Source organism: Leucoraja erinacea, chromosome 30, assembly GCF_028641065.1.
Source record: "Leucoraja erinacea ecotype New England chromosome 30, Leri_hhj_1, whole genome shotgun sequence".
Classification (NCBI taxonomy): domain Eukaryota; kingdom Metazoa; phylum Chordata; class Chondrichthyes; order Rajiformes; family Rajidae; genus Leucoraja; species Leucoraja erinaceus.
Genome location: NC_073406.1, coordinates 23,166,018 through 23,188,023, shown reverse-complemented (window position 1 = coordinate 23,188,023; position 22,006 = coordinate 23,166,018). Strand labels below are relative to the sequence as shown.

General features: G+C 45.2%; 1 protein-coding gene across 2 annotated transcripts in view; it reads right to left on the bottom strand.

The window, feature by feature from the left end:
* Nucleotides 1-20,888: 20,888 nt before the first annotated feature.
* The window catches only part of LOC129711746 (tumor necrosis factor receptor superfamily member 5-like), a 47,630-nt gene continuing 46,512 nt past the window's right edge, over nt 20,889-22,006 (bottom strand). For both annotated transcript variants that reach the window (XM_055659669.1, XM_055659670.1), the window contains one exon: nt 20,889-21,716. The gene's annotated coding sequence lies outside the window, so the exon portion shown is untranslated. The remainder of the gene's footprint in view (nt 21,717-22,006) is intronic.

Genomic DNA, 22,006 nt, shown 5'->3' with positions numbered 1-22,006 from the left:
GCTGAAGTTGAGAAAGATGTCATGAAGGTACTTACCACAGGGAAAGAACAGAAAGAGAAGTTCATCAGAGAGAAAAAGACAGCATTCTCCGAACCCATCAAATATCTGAAACTCAAAACCATGGCAGAAACAAAGAAAAGAGTGAAGCTGAAAACATCTGAACGAAAGGTTAGAGTATAAGAAACAAGGAGATTTTGCTTTTCAACTGATGGTGCAAGCACAAAGTTCTGGCAGTCAACTAAATCTATGGGAGATTATGAAGTACCCTCTGACCCCTGTACCCTACTCCAATGGTACATCCAACAACTTCTTTGCAAAGACTGATAAATCCAAGGGCCTACACTTCCTATTGAAAGATGTGGACAACTCACAACCTCCTGCCAGTAACAAGACATTGATAGTGGAAGATGGCAATGCTGCATTCTACTCTCAGTTCAAAATTCCTGCAAACTTCAAAGAGATTGGCATCAAAATCTTCAATGCATTGTCAACTAATGATGTAGTCTTCAGTATCGATATGTACAAACCAGATTCAGTGAAATCAAGTGAAGGGACACGGCATAGGTGTGTGGAGAAGAGAATAACCAAAGGAGGAAAGACCAAAAAACCAAGAGATTGGAAGCAGTTCTTGACCAATGATGAGAAGAAACAGCTCATTGAACTTCTTGATGTGTGGAGTGAGCATGACATGGCAAAGAGGTTACATGGAAGGAAGGTGATCTTCATTAAGGAAGGAGAGGCCAGTTGTAGATCTGCTGCTGCTGTAGATTTGGGAGGAACAGCAGCAGCAGATTAGCAAGAGATACGACTGATTGGCTCTAGCCCAAGTGGGAGGAGAGGGGTGAAAACAGTTGAAGTAAAGGCCAAGGACGGGCAGTCTTTGTTCAGAACTGCTGTAGATTTGGGAGGAACAGCAGCAGCAGATTAGCAAGAGATACGACTGATTGGCTCTAGCCCAAGTGGGAGGAGAGAAGTGAGTCAGTGTGGGAAAACAGTTGAAAACTGAGGAATTTGCTTTGTAAATTGGTAAATCAGGCAATTTATCAGTCAATTTAAGCAAGACGGCTCTTAGCGAGCGGCAGTGAGTGAGCAGCCTAGTGAGGGAAGTGCCCTGTGAGAAAAGTGTGAGTCTTTGGCTCGAGAGTCTTCGGCGAGGAGGCTGAGGAGAGGAGACCACGCAATACGCTTGAGAGGTAGAGACGAAAGAAGGAGATGTCAGGCAAGCTGATTCAGTGCGATGCTTGCAGTATGTGGGAGGTCAAGGACACCGCTGGTGCCTCTGGCTGCTAAAAATGCGAGAAGCGCATCCAGGTAGAGCTCCTGAAGGGCCATGTTGGGGAACTGGAGAAGCAAGTGGATGACCTCCGATTCGTACGAGAAACTGAGTCGTTCCTTGACAAGTCCTACAGTACGATTGTTACACCTAAGGTACTGGAAGAGAGACGGTGGGAGACAGTGAGAAAAGGAGGGAAGCATGGAATGCCAACGTCCCCGGGTGGTGTACCTCGTGTAAACAGGTTCATCCGCTTAGAAGCTGTTGGGACAGAAGACGTGAGCGGCGGACTGGCTTGCGATGCGAATAGGGCTGTTGAGCCAAAACCAAAAAGGCCTAAGGCAGGCAAGGCCATTGTAGTGGGAGACTCCATTGTGAGAGGTACGGACTGGGGTTTCTGCGGCAACAGACGGGATGCAAGGATGGCGAGCTGCCTTCCCGGTGCCAGGATCCAGGATGTCACGGACAGAGTGCAGAAAATCCTCAAGGGCGAAGGTGAACATCCGGAAGTGGTAGTGCATGTCGGCACAAACGATGTCGGAAAGAAGGGAATGAATATTCTGCAGCGTGACTTTAGAGAGCTCGGAAAAATGTTGAAAAGCAGGACCTCCAGGGTTGTTATCTCCAGTTTGCTTCCAGTTCCCCGTGCTGGCGAGAGCAGGAACAGTGAGATACGGGACCTGAACGTGTAGCTGAGGAACTGGTGCACGGGGCAGGGATTTAGATTCTTAGATCACTGGGATCTGGTTTGGGGTAAGGGGGAACTGTACAAAAGGGACGGATTGCATCTTAACAGGTGTGGGACCAGCATTCTGGCAGGCAGGTGTGCCACTGCTACATGGGTGGCTTTAAACTGAATAAGGGGGGTGGGGAGTCGAATGGGATAGTGGAGGATGGAGTTAAAGGGAAAGGGTTTCTTAAATGTGTGAGCGTAGAGACCGAGAGGTGTAAAATGAGGGTAGAAGCAATAGGTAGCAAGGTGAAAAGTAAAAGTGGCAGGCAGACAAAACCCGGGCAAAAATCAAAAAGGGCCACTTTTCAACATAATTGTATAAGGGGTAAGAGTGTTGTAAAAACAAGCCTGAAGGCTTTGTGTCTCAATGCAAGGAGCATTCGTAATAAGGTGGATGAGTTGAATGTGCAGATAGCTATTAATGACTATGATATAGTTGGGATCACGGAGACATGGCTCCAGGGTGACCAAGGCTGGGAGCTGAACATCCAGGGATATTCAATATTCAGGAGGGATAGAGAGAAAGGAAAAGGAGGTGGGGTAGCGTTACTGATTAGAGAGGAGATTAATGCAATGGAAAGGAAGGACATTAGTTTGGAGGATGTGGAATCTGTATGGGTAGAGCTGCGAAACACTAAGGGGCAGAAAATGCTGGTGGGTGTTATGTACAGGCCACCTAACAGTAGTAGTGAAGTTGGAGATGGTATCAAACAGGAAATTAGAAATGCGTGCGACAAAGGCAAAACAGTTATAATGGGTGACTTCAATCTACATATAGATTGGGTGAATCAAATTGGCAGGGTTGCTGAGGAAGAGGATTTCTTGGAATGTATGCGGGATAGTTATCTAAATCAACATGTAGAGGAACCAACGAGAGAGCAGGCTATTTTAGACTGGGCTGCGTATTGAGGAAGGTTTAGTTAGCAATCTTGTTGTACGTCCCCCCTTGGGTAAGAGTGAGCATAATATGGTTGAGTTCTTCATTAGGATGGAGAGTGACATTGTTAATTCAGAAACCGGGAGTTTCTAGGGAGTCGGTCTTACAAGGGGGCCGATAGAGCTCAGTGATCTCCCTTCCAATCCCGGCAACCTCCGCAACCTCTTGCACAGTCAGCCGGTGACGTGGTCCCAGCGAGGCCTGCATAACTACGCCAATGAAAAAGCTACTTATCTTAACTACTAAACCAGGTTCGCTTCTTAATAAACAGACACCACACAAACTGTTTGGTAGACCAGTTCAAAACTTTACTTAACATCGGCCGATGGAAGGGAGGGAGAACTCCAGTCAAGTGACCAACACAGACACTTGACTGTGCTCAGCCACCTTCCCTTAACAACAGAATTACATTGCCTTAAATAGGTTTTTTTTGTCCCCTTAGCACATTCCACAGACATTAGTCATGGTCAGAGGTACAGGAAAAGGTTTCCACAGAATGCATCACATCAAACCTTTTGTTTACATGGTACAAGATATACTGAAAACATTGGCCATTTGCCTTATCTCCAAATAGACCACCCTAGCTCTTTTCGCTGCTTCCTCTGTCATTTGGTCCCTCATAAACATAGGTCATTTGTTTACAAAGATGTGACTGGCTATTTCTCTCTTCCTTTATTGCCTCCTCCCCATAAACATTGGTCATTTGGTTTATGGCATCTTACTTCAATGATATCTCTAGCTCCTTCTCTCTGCCTGTCACTTGGGAGACAATGTTATAGGATTTATTATCTCACACACCCCGCAACCTGAGGAAAGCCTAATTTGACACTAAATATAAGCTGTAAGCTAGCCCAGAAACCAATTTAATATCTTCTTATATTTTTAACTAAAATTCGGCTTCATCATTGGGAGAAATTCAGAGACCAGCAGAGGAGGACAAAGGGCTTAATTAGGAAAAGGAAAAATAGATTATGAAAGAAAACTGGCAGGGAACATAAAAGCTGACTGCAAAAGTTTTTATAGATATGTGAAAAGAAAGAGATTAGTTAAAACAAATGTAGGTCCCTTGCAGTCAGAAACAGGCGAGTTGATCATGGGGAGCAAGGATATGGCGCACCAATTGAATAACTACTTTGGTTCCGTCTTCACTAAAGAAGACATAAATAATTTGCCGGAAATAGCAGGGGACCGCGGGTCAAAGGAGTTGGAGGAATTGAGTGAAATCCAGGTTAGCCGGGAAGTGGTGTTGGGTAAATTGAATGGATTAAAGGCCGATAAATCCCCAGGGCCAGATAGGCTGCATCCCAGAGTACTTAAGGAAGTAGCTCCAGAAATAGTGGATGCATTAGTAATAATCTTTCAAAACTCTTTAGATTCTGGAGTAGTTCCTGAGGATTGGCGGGTAGCAAACGTAACCCCACTTTTTAAGAAGGAAGGGAGAGAGAAAACGGAGAATTACAGACCAGTTAGTCTAACATAGGTAGTGGGGAAACTGCTAGAGTCAGTTATTAAAGATGGGATAGCAGCAAATTTGGAAAGTGGTGAAATCATTGGACAAAGTCAGCATGGATTTACGAAAGGTAAATCATGTCTGACGAATCTTATAGAATTTTTCGAGGATGTAACTAGTAGCGTGGATAGGGGAGAACCAGTGGATGTGGTGTATCTGGACTTCCAGAAGGCTTTCGACAAGGTCCCACATAAGAGATTAGTATACAAACTTAAAGTACACGGCTTTGGGGGTTCAGTATTGATGTGGATGGAGAACTGGCTGGCAAACAGGAAGCAAAGAGTAGGAGTAAACGGGTCCTTTTCACAATGGAAGGCAGTGACTAGTGGGGTACCACAAGGCTCAGTGCTGGGACCCCAGCTATTTACAATATACATTAATGATCTGGATGAGGGAATTGAAGGCAATATCTCCAAGTTTGCGGATTACACTAAGCTGGGGGGGCAGTGTTAGCTGTGAGGAGGATGCTAGGACACTGCAAGGTGACTTGGATAGTCTGGGTGAGTGGGCAAATGTTTGGCAGATGCAGTATAATGTGGATAAATGTGAGGTTATCCATTTTGGTGGCAAAAACAGGAAAGCAGACTATTATCTAAATGGTGGCCGACTAGGAAAAGGGGAGATGCAGCGAGACCTGGGTGTCATGGTACACCAGTCATTGAAAGTAGGCATGCAGGTGCAGCAGGCAGTAAAGAAAGCGAATGGTATGTTAGCTTTCATAGCAAAAGGATTTGAGTATAGGAGCAGGGAGGTTCTACTGCAGTTGTACAGGGTCTTGGTGAGACCACACCTGGAGTATTGCGTACAGTTTTGGTCTCCAAATCTGAGGAAGGACATTATTGCCATAGATGGAGTGCAGAGAAGGTTCACCAGACTGATTCCTGGGATGTCAGGACTTTCATATGAAGAAAGACTGGATAGACTCGGCTTATACTCGCTAGAATTTAGGAGATTGAGGGGGGATCTTATAGAAACTTACAAAATTCTTAAGGGGTTGGACAGGCTAGATGCAGGAAGATTGTTCCCAATGTTGGGGAAGTCCAGGACAAGGGGTCACAGTTCAAGGATAAGGGGGAAATCCTTTAAAACCGAGAGGAGAAGAATTTTTTCACACAGAGAGTGGTGAATCTCTGAAACTCTCTGCCGCAGAGGGTAGTTGAGGCCAGTTCATTGGCTATATTTAAGAGGGAGTTAGATGTGGCCCTCGTGGCTAAGGGGATCAGAGGGTATGGAGAGAAGGCAGGTACGGGATACTGAGTTGGATGATCAGCCATGATCATATTGAATGGCGGTGCAGGCTCGAAGGGCCGAATAGCCTACTCCCGCACCTAATTTCTATGTTTCTTACTTCTCAGAATGGGAAAGAGACACTGCAGTCTGAGATTCAATCCCTGAAGTCAAACCAAGAAGAAACACTCACGAGTCATTCTATACTGCAACTATGGCAAAGAGCAAGGATATGACCACGTGCAAGTCAAAAGCCTAGACAGCGATATCTTTTTCATATTGCTTCACTATGCAAACAGCATCCAAGACACCACTGTTCTTTGACACAGGGAGACACAGGCAAAGGCTAACAGATGTCACCCATTTTGCAAAACAGTCCACCTCAGAATACTGCTCAGCATTACTTGGACTGCATGCATTCTCAGGCTGTGATTCAACAAGTGCCTTCAAAGGAATCGGCAAAGTCAAGCCAATCAAACTGATGCAACAGCATAACGAATTAGTGAAAATTCTGGCAGAACTTGGTGATTTTCATAGAGTTGACGATGATATGGATCTAATTTAGTGGATTTTTTATGCATCCTTACTAAGAAACATACTCAACTACAAGTACCAGATTCACAGACCCCAAGAAAGAGGGCAAACTGTGAAAAAACACAATTTTGACATATTGAAATAAGGGTTAAAAAAAAGTCCAAATTAGTTTTTTTCTTGGAAACATCATTTTCCCGACAGAAGAGATACCAATGAACAAAACGACACCCAATAAGTAGGATCATAGGGAGGGGGAGGGGGAGGGGGTGCGCGGTAGGCCCACTGGCCCACCTTGAATCTATGTCCTATAGAGCAGATTAAATGTGGTGGGGACACGGGGGTGACGTGGACACTTGGGCGTCAGAACCTTCTGGATTGTTCCTGCACATCTCCAGTAGGTCGTCCATTCACGGTGCACGGAGAGGGCCACCGAGCCCAGCGCGGGCTGTAACCTCTCCATTTCTCTACCTGGAGTCTGGGCTGGAGATCATCACAGTCCAGCCGGCCGGCGCTCCGCTCCGCTCCCTCTCCTCACCCACCCATTCATTCACTGTGGACAGAGTAACCCCGACACCGAGTGACTTACTGCGGGGAGACGAGGCGCTGATGGCGGGAGAACCGCTTCACAGCGGAGTTGGTGCCGAGCGCGAATCAGCTGCGAGCTGCGAGCGGCGACAAAACAGCGCAGTAGCAGCTTTCCCGCTTTGCTTTTACCTGTCGGTGGGCGGGAGCGACGTCGTGTCGCGCACCAATGATGTTGCGTCTTGGCTCTCATTCACTCGCGGCGCTCGATGATCTTTGGGCACAACTCTGACTCAACGACTGGAGAGAAGGAATGGGTGACGTCAAGGAGGGTAATGATATATACGCACGCACATATAGAACATATGAATGTAAGATAGACATATGAAAAAGTAAGATGATAAAGCTGTCCTCCCACTACCTCCAAATCCGGGGCGTAGCTATGGGCCACTGCATGTGCCCCAGCTATGTCACACTTAGGCGATTTTAGGCGACTGTCATAGTCGTAGCAGGTCGTCGAAAAACCAGCAACTGGACTAATGGGCCTGTCCCACTTTAGGTAATTTTTTAGGCCACAGCCGGCGAATACGACAATGGAATTCACCGAAGTCAGCACTTGCGACAACCTACGTCACCTGGCAACAACCTACATTAACGTGGTGACAACCTATGAGAGCACCTACGTCAAGCTACGCTCATTGGCGTCAAACCCACGGTCGCCACTGTCATCAAACTTTTTTTCAACATGTTGAAAATCCAGCTGCGACCAGAAAGACACTACAACTCTTTGGGTGACTGAGGAGATTACGCACGACCATACAGGCGACAACCCGGTGGCCATGTGGTGACAGCCTATTCGCCTGCTGTCGCCTTAAAAAAAAGCCTGTGGGACAGGCCCAATATGTCGAACAATCACTGTTCCTGGCATCCACTGGCCCTATCCCTGAACTCTACCTCTGCTACATCGATGACTGCATCAGTGCTACCTCCTGCACCCATGCAGAACTCACTGACTTCATCAACTTCACAAGTAACTTCCATCCTGCACTCAAATTCATCTGGACCATCTCCAACATCTCCCTATCGTTTATAGATCTCACTGGCCTCATCACAAGGGACAGACTATCGACTGATAACTATGATGAACCTGCCAACTCCCACAGCTACCTAGACTACACTTCTTCCTACCCTGCGTGCGGTAAAGACCCTATCCCCTCCTCCCAATTCCTCCACCTGTGCCCAAGATACTATGACATCAGAAATGTTGTTATTCTTTAGGGAATGACCGCAATAGGTAGCAAGGTGAAAAGTAAAAGTGGCAGGCCGGCAAATCTAGGGCAAAAATAAAAAAGAGCCACTTTTCAGCATAATAGTATAAAGGGTAAGAGTGTTGTAAAAACAAGCCTGAAGGCTTTGTGTCTCAATGCAAGGAGCATTCGTAATAAGGTGGATGAGTTGAATGTGCAGATAGCTATTAATGACTATGATATAGTTGGGATCACGGAGACATGGCTCCAGGGTGACCAAGGCTGGGAGCTGAACTTCCAGGGATATTCAATATTCAGGAGGGATAGACAGAAAGGGAAAGGAGATGGGGTAGCGTTGCTGGTTAGAGAGCAGATTAACGCAATAGAAAGGAAGGACATTAGCTTTGAGGATGTGGAATCGATATGGGTAGGGCTGCGAAACATTAAGGGGCAGAAAACGCTAGTGGGAGTTGTGTACAGGCCACCTAACAGTAGTAGTGGAGTTGGGGATGGCATCAAACAGGAAATTAGAAATGCGTGCAACAAAGGTAAAACAGTTATAATGGGTGACTTCAATCTACATATAGATTGGGTGAATCAAATTGGCAAGGGTGCTGAGGAAGAGGATTTCTTGGAATGTATGTGGGATAGTTTTCTAAACCAACATGTAGAGGAACCAACGAGAGAGCAGGCTATTCTAGACTGGGTATTGAGTAATGAGGAAGAGTTAGTTAGCAGTCTTGTTGTGCATGGCCCCTTGGGCAAGAGTGACATAATAAGGTTGAGTTCTTCATTAGGATGGAGAGTGACATCGTTAATTCAGAAACAAGGGTCCTGAACTTAAAGAAAGGTAACTTTGAGGGTATGAGACATGAATTGGCCAAGATAGACTGGCGATTGATTCTTAATGGGTTGATGGTGGATATGCAATTGAAGGCATTTAAAGACTGCATGGATGAACTACAACAATTGTTCATCCCAGTTTGGCAAAAAAATAAATCAGGGAAGGTAGTGCATCCGTGGATAACAAGGGAAATCAGGGATAGTATCAAAACAAAAGATGAAGCGTACAAATTAGCCAGAAAAAGCAGCCTACCAGAGGACTGGGAGAAATTCAGAGACCAGCAGAGGAGGACAAATGGCTTAATTAGGAAAGGGAAAATAGATTATGAAAGAAAACTTGCAGGGAACATAAAAACCGACTGCAAAAGCTTTTATAGATATGTGAAGGGAAAAAGATTAGTTAAAACAAATATAGGTCCCTTGCAGTCAGAAACAGGTGGATTGATCATGGGGAACAAGGACATGACAGACCAATTGAATAACTACTTTGGTTCTGTCTTCACTAAGGAAGACATAAAAAATCTGCCGGAAATAACAGGGGACCGGGGGTCAAATGAGATGGACGAACTGAGTGAAATCCAGGTTAGCCGGGAAGTGGTGTTAGGTAAATTGAATGGATTAAAGGCCGATAAATCCCCAGGGCCAGATAGGCTGCATCCCAGAGTACGTAAGGAAGTAGCCCCAGAAATAGTGGATGCATTAGTGATAGTTTTTCAAAACTCTTTAGATTCTGGAGTAGTTCCTGAGGATTGGCGGGTAGCAAACGTAACACCACTTTTTAAAAAGGGAGGGAGGGAGAAAACGGGGAATTACAGACCAGTTAGTCTAACGTCGGTAGTGGGAAAACTGCTAGAATCAGTTATGAAAGATGGGATAGCAGCACATTTGGAAAGTGGTGAAATCATTGGACAAAGTCAGCATGGATTTATGAAGGGTAAATCATGTCTGACGAATCTTATAGAATTTTTCGAGGATGTAACTAGTAGAGTGGATAAGGGAGAACCAGTGGATGTGTTATATCGGGACTTTCAGAAGGCTTTCGACAAGGTCCCACATAATAGATTAGTATACAAACTTAAAGCACACGTAATTGGGGGTTCAGTATTGATGTGGATAGAGAACTGGTTGGCAGACAGGAAGCAAAGAGTAGGAGTAAACGGGTCCTTTTCACAATGGCAGGCAGTGACTACTGGGGTACGCAAGGCTCAGTTCTGGAACCCCAGCTATTTACGATAAATATTAATGATTTGGACGAGGGAATTGAATGCAACATCTCCAAGTTTGCGGATGACACGAAGCTGGGGGGCAGTGTTAGCTGTGAGGAGGATGCTAGGAGGCTGCAAGGTGACTTGGATAGGCTGGGTGAGCTTGAAAATGCATGGCAGATGTAGTTTAATGTGGATAAATGTGAGGTTATCCACTTTGGTGGCAAAAACAGAAAAGTAGATTATTATCTGAATTGTGGCCGATTAGGAAAGGGGGAGATGCAACGAGACCTGGGTGTCATAGTACACCAGTCATTAAAAGTAGGCATGCAGGTGCAGCAGGCAGTGAAGAAAGCGAATGGTATGTTAGCATTCATAGCAAAAGGATTTGAGTATAGGAGCAGGGAGGTTCTGCTGCAGTTGCACAGGGTCTTGGTGAGACCACACCTGGAGTATTGCGTACAGTTTTGGTCTCCTAATCTGAGGAAAGACACTCTTGCCATAGAGGGAGTACAGAGAAGGCTCACCAGACTGATTCCTGGGATGTCAGGACTTTCATATGAAGAAAGACTGGATAGACTCGGTTTGTACTCGCTAGAATTTAGAAGATTGAGGGGGGATCTTATAGAAACTTACAAAATTCTTAAGGGGTTGGACAGGCTAGATGCAGGAAGATTGTCCCCGATGTTGGGGAAGTCCAAAACAAGGAGTCACAGTTTAAGGATAAGGGGGAAATATTTTAGGACCGAGATGAGGAAAACTTTTTTCACACAGAGAGTGGTGAATCTCTGGAATTCTCTGCCACAGAAGGTAGTTGAGGCCAGTTCATTGGCTATATTTAAGAGGGAGTTAGATGTGGCTAAAGGGATCAGGGGGTATGGAGAGAAGGCAGGTACAGGATACTGAATTGGATGATCAGCTATGATCATATTGAATGGCTGTGCAGGCTTGAAGGGCAGAATGGCCTACTCCTGCACCTATTTTCTATGTTTCTATGAATGGGGATTCCCCTCTTTCATCATAGATGAGGCCGTCACATGTAACTCTTCGATATCCTGCAGCTCTGCTCTTGCTCCCCCTCTCCCCAGTTGCAACAGGGACAGTCCCCCTAGTCCTCACCCCATCAGCAGTCGCAAACAGCACATAAACTTCCAACATTTTCGCCACCTCCAACGGGATCTTTGCCACCTCCAACGTAGTCAATATGGATAGAACAGGAATTGTAAGGGTAAAAATAACAATGGGAGTTTTCTTCAGGCCCCCAAACAGGAGCCTGGATATAGGGTGCAAGTTGAATCAAGAGTGAAAATTGGCCTGTTGTAAAGGTAATGCTACGGTTGTTATGGGAGATTTCAACATGAAGGTAGACTGGGAAAATCAAGGTACTGTACCCCAAGAAAGGGAGTTTGTGGAGTGCCCCTGAGATAGATTCTTAGAGAAGCTTGTACTGGAGCCTACCAGGGAGAAGGCAATTCTGGATTTAGTGTTGTGTAATGAATCGGATTTGCTAAAGGAATTCAAGGCAAAGTAGCCATTATGAGGCAGTGACCATAATATGATACGTTTTAATCTACAATTTGAGGGAGAACTGGGAAAATCAGAAGTGTCAGTATTACAGTTGAGCAAAGGGGACCATGAGGGAGGAGCTGGCCAAAGTGGGCTGGAAAGAGACCCGAGCAGGAATGGCAGTGGAACAACAATGGCAAGTATTACTGGGAATAATACGGAAGGTGAAGGATCAGTTCATTCCACAGAAGAAGAAAGATTCTACGGGGAGTAAGAGGCGACCGTGACTGACAAGGGAAGTCAAGGACAGTATAAAAATGAAAGAGAAGTACAACATAACAAAGTTGAGCAGGAAGCCAGAGGATTGGGAAACTATTAAAGAGCAACAGAAGATAACTAAAAAGGCAATACGGGGAGAAAAGATGAGGTACGAAGTATAGCCAAGAATGTAAAGGAGGGTAGTAAAAGCTTCTTTACGTATGCGAAGAGGACAAAAATAGTTAAGACCAAAGTTGGACCCTTGAAGAGAGAAAGGAATTTATTATGGGGAACAAGGAAATGGCAGACGAGTTGAAAAGGTACTTTGGATCTGTCTTCACTAAGGAAGACACAAACAATCTCCCGGAGGTACTAGTTGCCAGAGGACCTTGGCTGACGGAGGTGCTGAAGGAAATCCACATTAGGCAGGAAATGGTGTTGGGTAGACTTTTGGGACTGAAGGCTGATAAATCCACAGGGCCTGTTGGTCTGCATCGCAGGGCACGTAAGGAAGTGGCTCGAGAAATCGTGGACGCATTGGTGATCATTTTTCAATGTTCTAAAAATTAATGGTCAGTTCCTGTAGATTGGAGGGTAGCTAATGTTATCCCACTTTTTAAGAAAGGCGGGAGAGAGAAAATGGGGAATTATAGACCAGTTAGCCTGACATTGGTGGTGGGTAAGATGCTGGAGTCAATTATAAAAGATGAAATAGCGGCACATTTGGATGGCAGTAACAGGTTTGGTCCGAGTCAGCATGGATTTACGAAGGGGAAATCATGCTTGATTAATCTTCTGGAATTTTTTGAGGATGTAACTAGGAAAATGGACAAGGGAGGGCCAGTGGATGTAGTGTACCTGGAATTTCAGTAAGCATTTGATAAGGTCCCACATAGGAGTATAGTGGGCAAAATTAGGGCACATGGTATAGAGTGCTGACATGGATAGAAAATTGGTTGGCAGACGGGAAACAAAGAGTAGGGATTAACGGGTTCCTTTCAGAATGGCAGGCAGTGACTAGTGAGGTACCGCAAGGCTCGGTGCTGGGACTGCAGCTATTTGCAATATACTTAATGACTTAGATGACTTAGATGACGGGATTAAAAGTAACATTAGCAAATTTGCAGATGATACAAAGCTGGGTGGCAGTGTGAACAGCGAGGAGGATACTATGAGGGTGCAGGATGACTTGGGCAGGTTGGCTGAGTGGACAGATGTATGGCAGTTGCAGTTTAATGTGGATAAATGTGAGATTATCCACTTTGGTGGCAAGAACAGGAAGGCGGATTATTATCTGAAGTTACGAAAATGGGAAATGCAACGAGATCTGGGGATCCTTGTTCATCAGTCACCGAAAGTAAGCGTGCAGGTACAGCAATCAGTGAAGAAAGCTAATGGCATGTTGGCTTTCATGACATGAGTTGAGTGTAGGATCAATTGGTCCTGCAGTTGTACAGGGCCCTAGTGAGACCACACCTGGAGTTTTGTGCGCAGTTTTGGTCTCCAAATTTGAGGAAGTACATTCTTGCTATTGAGGGAGTGCAGCGTAGGTTCACAAGGTTAATTCCCGGGATGGGGGGACTGTCATTTGTGGAAAAAATTGAGCGACTGGGCTTGTACACTGGAATTTAGAAGGATAAGAGAGGATCTTTTTGAAACATATTATTAAGGTATTGGACACACTAGAGGCAGGAAACATGTTCCCTATGCTGAGGGAGTCCAGAACCAGGGCCACAGTTTAAGAATAAGGGGTAAGCCATTTAGAATGGAGATGAGGAAAACATTTTCACCCAGAGTTGTGAATCTGTGGAATTCTCTGCCTCAGAAGACAGTGGAGGCGAATTCTCTGGATGTTTTCAAGAGAGAGCTAGATAGAGCTCTTACAGATAGTGGAGTCTAGGAAGGCAGGAACTGGGTACTGATTGTGGATTATCAGCCATGATCACAGTGAATGAGGTCCTGGCTCGAAGGCCCGAATGGCCTCCTCCTGCACCTATTGCCTATTTACTAGTGCTCTCCCCAATTCCCCATTTAATGGCACTCTCCCCTAACTACCATTTGGTACTGCTCTGCCCTAATTCCCCATTTAATCATGCTTCTCTGTTTGGAGTTTGCACGGTCCCCTTGTGACCGCAGTGAGTTTTAAGAACATGCAAATACTGCTGATCAACACGAACCACCACCATAAAGATACCACCAGGGGGTGCCACATGATGGCAGCCTCGCCAACAGTCTGTCTGCCTTTTTGTTATTTTTAATGTGTTTTAAAAGTTTGTGTTAATGTTCTCTGGTTTGTTTTATGTGGGGGATGGGGATGGGGGTGGGGGTCGGGAAAACTTTTTTTCAATCTCTTTCCTTGCCGGAGATGCGATTGTTTTCCGGATCGTATCTCCGGTCGCTCTGCGGCCTAACTTCATAAAGCTAGCGGCCTTGCTCGGGACTGACTTTGAGCCCCACCGCGGGGACGTCGACTTACCATCGGAGCTGATCCCTTCCCTTGCCAGGGTCTGATCGCCCGGTGCGGGGGAGCTGAGATCCCACCGATGTAGGAGCTTGATCACCCCGACACGAGGGTCAAAATGCCGCCGGCTATGGGAGCCAAGATCGTCCTGTCAACTGAAGGCTTGAGGCTACCAAACGCGGCAGAACAAAGAAGGGACGAGATTGAACTTTTTTTTGCCTTCCATCACAGTGAGGAATGTGGAGGAGTCACTGTGGTGGATGTTTATGTTAAAATGTATTTTGTGTGTTTCGTTGCTTTTTATTGGTATGACTATGACAAATGAAATTCCTCGTATGTTGCAAAACATACTTGGCTAATAAAATATGATTATGATTATGAAACACAGAAAATGCTGTGCGCTCTTTTTCACAACCATTGGTCCCACCAGCATCCTATGAATCTTATGGCACCCAACTCTCTCCTTGCTCCCGTTGACACCATCTCTTGTTCTTCCTTATATTGTTTGTCTCTTCCTCTCACTGACACACCATCTGTCTCTCACTGACACAATCTCTCCTCTGACCCACTGCATCTCTCCTGCCCCACTGACACCATCTCTCACTGTCACTGACGTGTCCCCTTTCATTCCTTAACACACTCCATCTCACTGACACACTCCATCTCTCCCACTGGTACTCCATCTCAAGTTCAAGTTCAAGTGAGTTTATTGTCATTTGTCCCTGTATCGGACAATGAAATTCTTGCTTTGCTTAAGCACACAGAACATAGTAGGCATTTACTACAAAACAGATAAGTGTGTCCATATACCATGATATAAATATATACACACATGAATAAATAAACTGATAAAGTGCAAATAACAGAAAGTGGTTATTAATAATCCGTTTTGTCCGAGCCACGTTTAATAGCCTGATGGCTGTGGGGAAGTAGCTATTCCTGAACCTGGTTGTTGCAGTCTTCAGGCTCCTGTACCTTCTACCTAAAGGTAGCAGGGAGATGAGTGTGTGGCCAGGATGGTGTGGGTCTTTGATGATACTGCCAGCCTTTTTGAGGCAGCGACTGTGATAAATCCCCTCGATGGAAGGAAGGTCAGAGCCAATGATGGACTGGGCAGTGTTTACTACTTTTTGTAGTTATTTCCTCTCCAGGGCGCTCAAATTTCCGAACCAAGCCACGATGCAACCGGTCAGCATGCTCTCTACTGTGCACCTGTAGAAGTTAGAGAGAGTCTTCCTTGACAAACCGACTCTCCGTAATCTTCTCAGGAAGTAGTGGTGCTGATGAGCTTTTTTGATAATTGCATTAGTTTTCTCGGACCAGGAAAGATCTTCAGAGATGTGCACGCCTAGGAATTTGAAGCTCTTGACCCTTTCAACCATGATATAAAATATACCTCACCCATAACCAGTTATCCATGTAATTGCCTACCTGCACATTCTCTGGCAGTTTGTTATACATATACACCACCTACTGTGAAAAAGATGCTATCTCCCCAACTAAGGAGCTCACTCACCTCTTCTCTACAAAGGTTGGAATGATGTGTTGGGAAAATTACACAGGAAAAGAACCTTCACCACTGACAGCTTATGGTTCGTCCAATTTCTCTTGGGGATTTCATCCAAACTCCTTGATCTTTCTCCCTCTCCTCCTCCAGTAACCAGGCAAAGAACACTTCCAGACCGTGTAGACACATGGAACTGCAGTTGCTGGTTTAACTGGGAGGCTGGAAATGGAGGTGGAAGCCAAGTGGCACAAGATGGTAGTGTCAAGATGGAAGATGTATCATTACCTGAAACGTTGTCTGTCTATATTCTCCATAGGTGCTGTGTGATCCACTGAATTGTTCCAGCACTGTGTATTTTTTACTTCCAGAGAGACCAGGGGTAAGGATATCTTCAGTACCCTTTTACAGCCATCTTTCAGTGCCCTTTTACCAATTGCAGATATTCAGAACACAATGAGAGCTACTGGTCATACAGAATAAAACCAAAGATAGACACAAAATGCTGGAGCAACAGCAGACAGGCAGCATCTCTGGAGAGAAGGAATGGGTGACATATTTGTTCGAGACCATCTTCAGACTTAGTCTGGGGAGTGTGAGTCTAGAGCCATGTCAGAGAAATAAATATACCGCTGGGTTGTAAGCTGCCCAAGTTAAATATGAGGTGCTGTTCCTCCAATTGAGTTGGGCCTCACTCTGACAGGACAGAAAGATCTGTATGGGAAATGGGAGGGGACGTTAAAGTGTTTATCTTCTAGGAAATTTCATAGGCCTTTGTGGACTGAGACGCGGTGTTCAGCAGAACCATCGCCAAGCCTGCGCTTGCTCTCTCCGATAATCCGGAGTCCACACCTGGAGCAGCAGATACAGTAGATGGACAGAGTCGAGGGAGGAGGTATAGGGACAGGTGTTGCAACTGCAAGGACTGTTAGGGTCTTGGACAGAGGTTCACTTGCATCCCTTCCAACCTCATCTACTATATAGCTGTTCCAGGTACGGACCCGTCATCTCTCTTTCCCCATTTACAGACACTCAACCCTAGTCCCCATTTACTGGTGCTCTCCGATAATTCTCCATTTACTGGAACTCACCTCCAGTTTCCCCATGTACCGTTACTCACCCCAGCTCACCATCCCCTGGTGCTCTCCCCAATTCCCCATTTAATGACACTCTCCCCTAACTTGTCTCTTCTTCTCACTTACACTCAATCACTTTCTCTATCTCACTTACTGAATGACTCCCAAATCTCCCTTCTTCTCATTGACACACTGGCACAGAGAGAGAGAGAGGGGAAGGGGGAAGAGAAGAAGAGAGATGGGGGGGGTGAGGGACACCTCTCTCTCACTGACACACCTCTCTGACACACTCCATCGCTACTGCCTCACTGACACCATCTCTCACTCTAACATGCTCCCTTTCTGACACACCATCGCTCACCAATGAACTCCATCCCACCCATTGACACTCCATCACTCACTCATTGACCCTCTCTAACTTCCATAGTCAATCTCTCTCTCACTGACACGCACCTCTCACACAAACATACTCCGACTCACTCACTGTCACACTTGTCTTTATAACTGATATTGTCCATCTCCAATTCACTGACACACTACTTCTCTCTGTCTAATTGTTATACACACTTTCTCTCTAACTCCCACAGTCCATCTCTCTCATTGACTCAGTCCAATTGTCTCACTGGCACACTGCATCTCACTGAAACACCCTATCTCCCTCACTGGGTACAATTATAATATTTAGATATTTAGACAGGTTCGTGGATAGGAAAGATTTAGTGGGATATTGGCCAAATGCAGTGCAAGTGGGACTATCTTAGGTAGGCAACTTTATTGGCATGCATGAATTGTTCCAAAGGGCCTGTGTCCGTGTTGTATAACTATGTGATCACAGGAGATAGACCATCGACTGACATCTATTATAAACCTACCGACACCCACTGCTCTCCAGCATACACTTCTTCCCACCTGTCTCCTGCAAAGACTCTCTCCCCTACTCCCAATTCCTCCTCTACGCCGCATCTGCGCTCAAGATGAGGTGTTCCGAGATGTCCTTATTCTTAAGGGAACAGGTGAGGCCCTCACACAAGTCTCCTCGATGTCCCACAGCTCAGCTCTTGCCCCCCACCCCCCCCCCCCAGTTGCAACAGAGACAGAGTCCCCCATGTCCATAGCTCTCACCCTATCAGCCTTCATACACAACACATAATCTTCCAACATTTTTGTCACCTCCAACGGGATCCCACTACTAGCCATGCCTTCCCATCTCTACTCATTTCTGCTTTCCGTTGAGACCATTCCCTCCATAACTCCCTAGTTAACTCATCCCAACCCACCCAAATCACCCACTCCCCAGGTACTTTCCCCTGCAACCACAGAGATGCAACACCTGTCTCTAGACCAACTCCGTCCAAGGACCCCGAAAGTCCTTTCGGGTTAGGCAGAGGTTCACTGGCACCTCCTCCAATCTCATCTACTGTATGCGCTGTTCCTGGTATGGAATCCTATATATCGGCAAGACCAAGTGCAGACTCGGTGATCGTTTCGCTGAACACCTTTGCTCAGTCCGCCAAGCCCTACATGATCTTCTGGTTATTAAACACTTTAACTCCCCATCTCATTCCCATAATTACCTTTGGCAGGGCCTCCTCCAATTCAATTCAATCAATTCAATGAACTTTATTTTTCCAGTCGGAACTTCATTTGTGCTGAACATCAGTGCGTGTACAGTTCACAAACCCAACAACACAACACAATATACCACACACATCACATACCGACAGTCCAACAATGCTCAGTGGGTAAAACTTGCAGAGCACAATACGTGAAGAATAGGCAATAAAAACATTAAAATGTTAAAAATGTATATATAAATAAATGAATAAATAAATAGATGAACTATTTATGAGTCTAATGGATGTAGGCATGAAACTCGACATGGCTCTCTTGGTCCTGAGTGTGAGTTACCTGTATCTCTGGCCTGAGGGTAGAAGACTGTATTGGCTGTACAGTGAGTGAGTGGTGTCTGAGGCTCCACTGTCAGAGGCCAAACACAAATTGGAGGAACAGCACCTCATATTTCATTTGTGCAAATTTACAACCCAGCAGTGTGAATATAACAGTCATACAATGATATAATGTGGAAACAGGCCCTTCAACTCAACTTGCCCGCATTTGGTCCATATCCCTCCAGACCTGTCCTATCCATGTACCTGTCCGTTTCTTAAATATTGGGATAGTCCCTGCTTCAACTACCTCCTAGTAGGGATCTCCTATAATGTTGCTGGCTCTGGATCTGCACCTGCTGGCGTATAGGTCCTGCAGGGGGGCGAGTGTAGTTCCCATAGTGCGTTCGGCCAAACGCACTATTCTCTGCAGAGCCTTCCTGTCCTGGGCAGAGCTGTTCCCAAACCAGTTTGTGATGTTGCCGGACAAGATGCTTTCTACAGTCACAAATGCTGCCAGGCATTCCGTATTCTGTATTTCTAGAATCTTAATACAAATCGATGTGGGCTCTGCCCAGTCTGTGTGCTGTGGTGTACATCAACATATAATCCACATCCATCTATCACACTGGTGCTTTTATTTTGGGTTCATGCCAGAAAGGGAGGCGGATAGGTGTGTGGGAAAAGGAAGAAGCCATCGGGTGGGCTGTGAGATGGGGACGAGGTAAAATGGCAAGAAGCGAAGTGCACAACATGGTGAAGGGACAACTTGCATTTCCAATTCCTCTGGGTTGAAAACATTTAGGCTACTCACAAGAGTCATTAACTGGTGATCATAAAGTCATAAGTGTTAGGAGCAGAATTAGACCATTTGGTTCTGCCATTCAATCATGGCTAATCTATCTCTACCCACTAACACCATTTTGCCTTCTCCCCATAACCCGACACCTATACTAATCAAGAATCTATCTTTGCCTTAAAAATAACCATTGACTTGGCCTCCACAGCCTTCTGTGGCAAAGAATTCCACAGATTCACCACCCTCTGACTAAAGGAGTTCCTCCCTTCCCAAAGGAATGTCTTTTATTTCGGAGGCTATGACCTCTAGTCCTAGACTCTCCCACTTGTGGAAACCTTCTCTCTACATCCACTCTAATCAAGCCTTTCACTATTCGATAAGTTTCAATGAGGTTCACCCTCATCTACAGTCGTATAGGTCAAACGTTCATCACATGGTAGCCCAATCATTCCTGAGATCATTCTTGTAAACCTCCTCTGGACCCTCTCCAGAGCCAGCACATCCTTCCTCAGATATGGTGCCCCAAATTGCTCACAATACTTTAAATGCGGCCTGACTAGCAGCATATAGAGCCTCAGCTTTACATCCCTGTTTTTGTATTCCAGCCCTCTAGAAATAAATCCCAGCATTGTGTTTCCCTTCGTTAATACCAATTGGGTGATAATTATGTCACAATGGTATTTAGGCCAGCAGTGCCCTTAATGGCCTTTTGCTGATTAACATATCATCATTTACACCATCCCTGTTGCTGGAAACAACGGTTTCTTATTTTTATTAGTCTGCAGACCACCAAAGACTGTCACGTGACAGTCCCCATTCTGCTGACGAGGGTTTGAATATAAGTGGTCTCATGGGAGGAAATCGTTTTCGAAACGTGGGGGGGACATGATTGCCTGGCGGCCCGTTGACAAGTGTGCATGACAACTAACAATTTTATCTCCTTCCATCAAAAGTTTCTTTATATATGTTTTTGTTAGTTTGTGAAAAGTTTACATGTGTTGTTTTCTCTCTCTCTCTCTCTCTCTCCAAGGTTAGTTCTGTTTACCTTTAATTGCTTCAGTTTTATTCAGTGTTATTTGGAACTTTTGAAGGACTCCCCTTAACTCATGACGTTACATGCCCCTCAAAGATTGTCACATGTCAGTCCCCATTCTGCTGAGGGTTCGACAGTAAGTGGTCTGACTACCAAGTGGCGCCACACAGTGAATTAAAAGATATTGAATTAATGGAGGGTAAGCAAGGCAGGAGGGCACAAACTTGCCTTGCTTACCCTTGCTTACGCTGAGATACTGATAAGTGCAGTGCTAGAGGATATGAAGCCCATGTCCACAGATCCCTGTATTAAGGAGCAGAGGTGGAGAAGATGGTTAAGGCTCCCAAGATACTTATCCTCATTGGGTTAATATTTATTTCATGGAATAGTGAGAGAAATATGTACAATATAGTTAGCACATTTAGACATGAAATCATCGATTAATACATCTAATTTTCGGAATGGACAATATCATTGTGTACTGAATGGGCTACATCCTTCGAAAAGCAAGATGGTCCAATGGTAAAGTAGAGGTGATGAAGTGGAGGGTCTACTGGACTCTCGTTGCTCCCATCGCTCTTGCAGGTGGATCTCAGCCACTAGCACTTCCTCACCTTCCTGGAAAGTGATGATTCATCAGCAGTCAAAGTTATCACATTAAACACTTCTTGGAGCCGAGTTCCAACAGAGTGAACATTTCAGGAACAACACTCACCCCTCCCCATCGGAACCAAAGGGAGACTATTATTTGTCAACTAGTTCGACCAATTGGTTTTCCGGTCACTATCAGCGAGCATAAGAACATAAAATGTACAGGAGTAGGCTCCCTAACCCCATTATTAATTGATCAGCCTCATTCTCTGGAGGTTCCACACTTAGCCATCCATTTACTTTTCATATATCCATAGAAACTCTTACTGATATAGCCGACAAGTTTTCTCTCAAAATCAAATTTCTCTTTTCATTTCAAGTCTTTTATTCTTCAGCTGCTGGTCAGTTGACGGCTGAGGATTTGAAGATGTTATACAGAGGAGCAGGGCCTTGCGTAAAGACAGCGTGGAATGTGTAAATAAGGTGAAGCCTGAACTGTTCAGAGGATGAGAACATTTGAGCTTCTTGGGGCTGGACTGGAATGGTCATCTGTTCAGGTGTTCTTGGTAATCTGTAAATGGATGTCACATGTCAGAAACTTTCTGAACAGTTATGTCAGGCTATGTATTCATACCTTCAGCTGCCCACACTGTGCATTGAACAAAGATCAAGAAAATATAGATGACATAAACCTGAAAACAAAAACTGAAAATGAGAGAAACACTCAGTGGGTCACAGCATCCATAAAAAGTGATAAAAGTTTAAACGTGAAGATTATTTGGCCGAATGGTTCTGACAAAAGATCTTCATCATGAAACATCAACTCTGTTTATCTTTCCACAGAGTTGTCCAGCTTTGTCT